This window comes from Cyphomyrmex costatus, unplaced genomic scaffold (genome assembly GCF_001594065.2).
Source record: "Cyphomyrmex costatus isolate MS0001 unplaced genomic scaffold, Ccosl1.0 scaffold143, whole genome shotgun sequence".
In the NCBI taxonomy this organism is placed as follows: Eukaryota; Metazoa; Arthropoda; class Insecta; order Hymenoptera; family Formicidae; genus Cyphomyrmex; species Cyphomyrmex costatus.
In genome coordinates, this window is record NW_017275424.1 from 300,395 (window position 1) to 308,465 (window position 8,071).

Genomic DNA, 8,071 nt, shown 5'->3' on the forward strand with positions numbered 1-8,071 from the left:
TGAGTAATTTTAATCTAAAGTTTCAAGATGTGAAAACTCGAGATAAAGCTAGTGGTAGCGTCGTGAATTTGACATCGACATGAACATATACACGCATCAAGTATCATGTCATCATGTCAAACGGTTATATTTTTATTTTATTCACTTGGCGTCGCGACGCTACCGCGTCGCTTGATAAGAAAAGAAAAATATTTACCACAAAGATGTCTCGCTATAACTTTTTTTTATTAAAATTGCAAAAAAAATATATGTAATATTAAATTATAGTTGGCAAAATTGTCGTAATTGTGGAACCAAAAATCGCAACAGTGTCTTAATTAAGATATGCTGAATCGATTTCCCAACGCAATTAAGAAAACGATAGAATATGCATGACGATGAAGTACACGGAGTACTATACTATACTTACGTCTCGTTAGACCAATTATGTTCACGATAATTGATTGCACGCGTCAGATAACCGAGTACATTTACATACAATTAGATGTTATCGACGGATCCAAAATATGATTGTTAGCGTAAACTTGTAACCGCAGTGATGATACAAGAGTATTAACAGTTGTTGAATTATACGACGATGAAGTATAATAATAAAAAGTAAACGATTTGCTATCGCTACGTTTAGAGAAAAAGACATAGTAGTGACAGCTGTACAATTTTATACGTAGAATTAATGTACATAATTGAATAAACTATTTTACTTATTATATTGTTATTGTAGGTATTATATATATTATAGTAGTTATTATATTTTATAGTTATTCCACTATGCACATTAATTTTACATATAAAGCTGTCACTTTTGTGGTTGTTATCACTTTCCGCTTTTCTCCGAATTATATTATAATAATCCTTGACACGCAACATACGTGGATAAGTCCCCTTGATTGTTAAGGGCAAAATTAAGGTTACTTGTATTGACTGAGACTCGTTGTATAATATGACAATAGTGAGTTAAATTTTTCGTCTACCAAACATTTTTGCATGATAAATGAAAAAGGGATTGCAATTTTGGCGCAAAGCATTTTGAATTTTCTATAGCTTCAATTTTCATAATTAATGTTCGGCGTGTATTTACAATTTCTCTTGTTATCGGCTTTATTTTCCATTGGCCGAGCGATTAATAACGGTGAATGGAGTCGCCGTGGCACGGTAAACAAATAACAATGGTAAATCGTAATACATTAGAATAATTTTAGCGGTTTTATTTATACAATGCGACCACGCTTCGCGTATTGACGCTAGGTATGCCCAGCGTGTCGTTGCTCTCGTTAATTAACGAACATAAATTTGTCCCGGGCTGAACGCGAGCCCGTGCCGACCGCATATCTTTCCTCTATATCCCATATGGTACCGTGTGTTTACAAGCGCGTGCGGCATTACGATGCTTAGCTATTAATTAATTAGGGAGACAATTACTATGCAGATAGATGTATCTCCCGCCGATCGGTGGTCGCGTCGCGTTTAAACTTTTCATTTTCGGCAACGATGATTCGACGTAAATGGAACAGGTGGTTAATTTGACTGACCACGGAGTAACAGACGCAATCGAGATGACGACTGCATTAGTAGTTTGATATAGGATAATTATGATAGGACAAATGCGCAATCTTGTAATAATAAAGAAAAAAATCGTGTCGTATTATACAATAGATGTAATAATCTGACTTGAATATATAACTACATTTACATTATATATTGTATTAATCTATTAATTGAAGATTTTAAATTAATACAATATAATGTGTACAATAATATAATAACAAAAGTAATAAATAATATCAATTCTTATTGGACCGTGTTAAATTTCAAACCGAATGCCACAAGCTTGCATTGTCTCATTCGGTTTGAAATAGACAAATAATAGATGTTTTATGTAAAGCTTTCTACATTGAAAAAAAATATATTTTCTTATTATAAGAAGTTAAACGGAATTATATTATGATTTTATATACGATATATACATATAAGGAAATCTTTGCTTCGTGTTAAAAACTCGATTTTTTTTTAAATTAGTAAACTTTTGATAAAAACCTTTATGTATGTACCTACATCAAAGTATAGCTATTATCTATTGCTAACTTTTGCTAATAGAAGTTAAGTATCTATATCTATAGCACGTACAAAGACGGTAAACGAATCGGCCAATTTCAGTAGAGAATGTAAGGTTATTTGTTTTACGTTTTCTATGTGTATCTGGTTTTAAGGTTAAACAAATTAGTAAGAAATTACCAGCTTTTAAAAAGATATCTCTAGGCATCTTTATCTTATACGTTGTTCTTCAGCGGCTAAAAATACATAAAAATTATGTATATTTTTGCTTAAATATCTTTTGACATTTTTCGGTTTGAAAGGCGTGGAGAGAAATTGATGTACGTGTTTTCGGAATAAATAAGTGCATTGCGTCTGAAACGGAGGGAAAGACAGGTCCATTGAGAGAGAGAGAAAGAGGCTGCCACTCGCGTGGCAAAGGAATAGGTGAACTATGTCGGAAAGCCCATGGGCACGCCACGCACCGACATACGCATGCACGCATGTTTATACGGCACGCGCATGCAGCACTATGCACACGCTCGTGCCGCGGCGCGGCGCGCAAACAATGGCACAAAATCATGCATTGTGGCAGTGCGCATTGTGAGCCGGAAAGCTGTGACATCGAGTTCGGGGCAGCTGCGCGCTTTCGTTACCCCCCTTACCCTGATTCGATACCGCCCCCCTTCGACGTGTCCGTCTTCTTTCGCCCCTCTGTACGCAGCGATGTTCCGGCTTCGGGGATCGAAGGGGAGAACTCGAATCCGGATCCGACCAGCTCGCCCCTTTCTCTCTCTCTCTCTCTCTCTCTCTCTCTCTTTTTTTCTACATCGCCAAAGGCAAATATGCGAGGAAATCTGATTTGTCAAATATAATTCACACGTGAGAAGGTGGGCGCGCGATGAATCCTCGAAAACCATTGTTTCCGGCAGCTGACTTACCCCTCGTCTTATTTTATTTTATTTTACGTATAAAATAAAATAATAATGTACATACAAAAAGTGCTGATGTGGAGTGGTTATAATTGATTAGAATAGAATGAAAAGATATTTCATTATATCTCATAAGTATAATAAATAAATCTATGAATACATTTTTATGTGGAAATAATAGTTTTAGTACAAATCGTATTATTTTAGCATACACGTATGATATTTATGACACGTTCGAGTGCAAATTCGTTACAAAAACAGGCATGAGATTCGGAGTTGTGTGGAGCAGTTTAAATAATTTATCTTCTTAAATATTTATTACACATCATATAATATGTATTTTGTGTGTGTGCGCGCGCGCTAAATCTCATGATTATGAGAAGTAAATCGATTTAAGCAGGATATTTAGGAGAAAGGAGGAATAACATATCGCATCGCGCGCCGGCAAGATGTGCGCTTTTTTCAGGAGCGTTTTTCATTTCCTCTTTATGTCGTTTCCGGCGAGGATCGTTGACACCAGAGTTAATGTACATAGATCGAAATAGCGGTGCCAGGGAAAAGGTGCACTCGATGTGGGGGAGGCTTTCGTCGTGGAAAGGGTGCAGCAACGTGAAACGGAAAACTGAAAAATCTGGCAGCTAACTTGGCCACCTGGACAATTCTTCCGTACTACATCAGCGCGTATCAAACAGATGCGTTCGCCATTATGACAGCTTTTACGACAGTGGACTGTTGTCAGTAGTCTAAACGATTGTGCCGATAATATTATAATAACAGCGGAGTAATAATAAAGCGGAATAATCGTAGAATCAATAATCAAACGCGGTAGAAACAGAAAACTTTTACTAATCTATGTGAATAGAAAGAAAATTTATTTGTATACTCATTTATTTTCTTATCTTTATTTTTTCATTAAAACGTATCATTCTATGTATATTAAAACAATAATCTCGATGTTGTGTGCAAAAAAAATTAGGAGAAGCAATATAAATATACGTAATGAGGAAATTAAAATATGTATTAATCACATGATGTATTCCTTGAAATGACATAAACACATAAGGATCTTTTCCAAAATGGAAGAAACCTCTTATAAAACAATCGCGTTGAACGAGTAGAGTCACTCTTTTTCCAGGATGATGGATTACCGGAGGGCCTTTTGCAATCCTTTTCGCGACGCGTGCCACCAACAGATGCAAAATCGGGAAGAACGACCCTTGACGAGGAGAGGTGGTTCGTTCCACTCGACTGCTGTGTGCGGATTCATGCGCGAACCTTGTAAAAGTGACGGGCCACTCGTCGTCAACTTCTCTCGTTCCCCCGCGAGCATTTGCTCGCCGTTGGCAAATATTTCTGACGTAACGCGCCAGTTGTTGAGGCAAAAGGATATTATTTTCCCCGTTTCTACGTGCAACGAACGAGAAACTCTCGGTTACTGATCAGTCGTCGATTCAGTCGCCTGCAGAAGCAATGGCTCGACAAAATTTCGTTTGTAGCACATCTCTCATTTCTATATCACATTTCATCGAGAGCTTATATACTAGCTTCTTGTTATGTACTGTGTACATACGAAATATCGTTTTCTTACTCCAAAAGTGACATAAAAGTTTTGAAAATATGATTTTTTAGTTTATGTTACTACGTGAATGCGTCAAAGAACCATTACTTTATCAATTTCATAAAAAGTGAATGAATTTAACTTGATAAAAAAGTCGTGAAAATTGTCACAATCCAAAAAGAGAGGATAATTTTTTTTAAAAATTGTAAAATAAAAAATGAAAATTATCATTATTCTTTGATTTCCTTTTTATTGGAAAATGATTATTAATTTTTTCAGTTGTCCTAATAAGAAGAATAATTTTTAAAACACAAAACTTGCGCTTGCTTATCCGCGTTTTGGCTCTCCATGGTTTCGTTGTTTCTGTCTTTTTGTATTTTAAAGATTGAGAGACCACTTTAATTATTATTATTTACTTTTGAATCGTGTTATTTCTCTGAAGTATTGTATAAAAGGGTGATACATAATCTTTCTCTTCAGAAAAATTCCCTATTCTTCGTACTTGTTCAGCTTAAAAGCTGAAGGGCCACTACTGACTGCTCTAACATCTCGTGGAACGTCGTTTGCGAGCAAGTTGGCACGCGCGCAGTTTCATTCACCGTCACGTTTTCGGATCAGGACGGAGACGCACGAGGGGGCATCTCTATGGCTTCTTGCCGTAGGTCGCATTACGTCTCCGGGGCCATTCATGGCTCGTAGCCCACGTGCTAGATACGCACGCATGCTCTTACGGCCGTACACAACCTCAAGCCCCGGCACCCTCGTCTTCGTGCAAGTCGCCCTGTGCTCGTTCTTCCAGCAAATTCACGATAGATCTTGCGCAGACAGTTATTACGTGCACTCAGAGGTAAACGTATACCTATGTATAGTGATGGCAATTATAAGTGACTACTATATTCAGTTTTATATATAGAACAACACGCGCGCGCATAGCTGAATCAAGTTATCCAATAACTATAAAATAGTTACATTAAGAAAATCCTAAAGTGAAGGTCGACAAAGTCGCTGTTTATCGAAACAATTAATGCGATACATCTTTATGTACTACTACACTGATATCTCATATGAAACGTCTAAATCTAATTCTAAGAACTCCATATTGTTTGTTCGTGCAAACTATTAATGTGTAGATCGACATTGGTCGCGTGGTAAGCCAACGTGTATATTACAATGACACGCATCGTCGCGTAACCTCGACTTCCGCTTTTGGTGCGGCCAAAATTTCCTCCCTACAACTTCTATAATAAGGGGTGTGGAGCCCCTAAGAGAGAACGTGCACCGGCGAATCAAAGAAAGATTACGACATCCCCTTTCTTCGGGGCGAGGCTTCTCTTTCGCTCTCATAAAAGAGTCTTCCTACAAATAAAACGCGCTGGCCACAAGGTGTTACACGACAAACAGGTCCTATTTTCTCAAACTTTCTCTTCGAGTAGTACACTTTTTTTTTTACTTTAGGATCATGTTGCAACAGGACGTTTTTATCTTTTATGTTCATCTTTTATATCTGTTTTCTTGTTTTTTTTTTTTTTTTTTGCAGCATTGTGAATGTCGAGTAATTTAAATATTTTTTTTATTTATTCATAGAAAGAGAAGAAGAGAGAGATTATGAAGTGTTTAAAGACTTTTTTTTCATTTTTTTTACATAGTGATACTCTTTTTGTTCAATACTTTTTTTTATAACTCTTTTTTGCTTTTATGCAGTTAGAAAATTTGAGTTCAACATATTTTCCAAACATTTCATTCAATTTTTTGGTCGTAATTTAACACAAAATGAATCTATTAGGAAGCAACACAAAAATATTATGTAAAAAATTTACATAAAAAATGTAATACTGACTATTTGTAAGCCAATTGTGGATACATACTTCTTCAGTAAAATTAACATTCATGATTTGTTAAATTAACATAGTTTATTTATTTATCTTAGAATTTACGTTTTAAAATACATTAATTTTATGTTATTTACTCATAAATTGTATATTATATTTTAATAGTAGAAATATTGAATATCAATTTAAAACTAAATATGCAAATATCATAATTACATTGTACTAAATTAATACCCAATATTGATGCAAAAAAAATGCAAAATGTTTTTACTGTGTAAGCTATATTTTTGCGAAACGCTCAGAAAATTTTATAAGAGATCGCTATTTAAATACATAAAGGAATGCAATGACATTTACATAGATCATGGAAATAAATAATTAACAAAATAATTGGATAAAGTAATTAAATTTAAAACAAGTGTTTTTCCATTATCACATAGATTATTTAATAGATTATTTAATAGTAATTTAATAGAAAGCTATTGTAATTTTGATGCATTTCCGTTCAAATATACTGTTCTTTCAAGGAAAATCGAAAAGACTCAATAATTATATATAATATATCGAGAAATCAAAACCGAATTTAAGATATCCGGTGTTTTATAAGAAATTTGCACTGATTTCGACAAAATCAATCTCGCGTAAGTTATAAGTAAATTGTTCCGATTTCTTCTCTGAATATTACCACGTCGACAAAAATAGAGCGTGGACATGGAGGAAACGCAAAGTACGATGAAACATTTAAGAAAACTATGTATTCAAAGCGACGTCTTACAATTTTGGTGTAATCCATATCGGTCGTCAAATTGAAAATAATTTAGGTCGCGATTAATATTACGCTAGCCATATATGTGTATAAATGTGTGTATATGGTTTATGTGTGGAGGGACATGGAGTCTAAAAATTTAACTTGCATAAATGTTTCGCAATATTAATATATATATATGTATATATTTATGTGTGTGTGTGTGTGTGTTTAAGCTAAAGATATACTCAACATGTAGATTCATTAAGTTTAGAAACATGTTAAGCGCGATCTTGTGATATACGTCTGTGAATTGTTAAATGCAGTTAAAACGGTGCAATAATAGCTCTTTCGAATAATAACCGTAATATCTATGCGACAGGATATTTTAACGAAAGATTTCGTCTCGTAACGGTGAGTTTCCCATTTCATCCTGCCAATTGAACGTTTGAAACTTTTCGCGTTGTTACGCGTTACTGATTGACGGTAATATTAATGAGATAACATTAACGATGATATTAATGAGTTTTCGACGTTTTTTAAAGTTTGTTCGCGCGTTTAAACGAAATGACGAAATAACGTTACGTAATATTTTAAATGTTTTATTCGTGTATTTTAATTCGCTGCACAAAATTCTCCTCGTGACAAATTATGTATGATATACGATCGATTTATTATTGGATAGAATTAGATAGAGTTAATGTGTCCATTTTCAATATGAATATGATCTAATGAGAAATGCAAGTCGAAGTTACTTTAGATACATGAATATTTAATAGGACTTCGCAAGGTTCGTAGACCGAAATATCATAAAATCTTTAATGAACCTATAAGAAGTCTTCATATCTTTTACATCAAGTGTATACGTTTTTAGAGATTTTTCTTTTAACTTTTTAATCCCTCGTGTGCGAGAAGACACAATAATCATGAAGAAACAATCACTATTGACGAATTAAAATGCCACCTTTGAATCTTT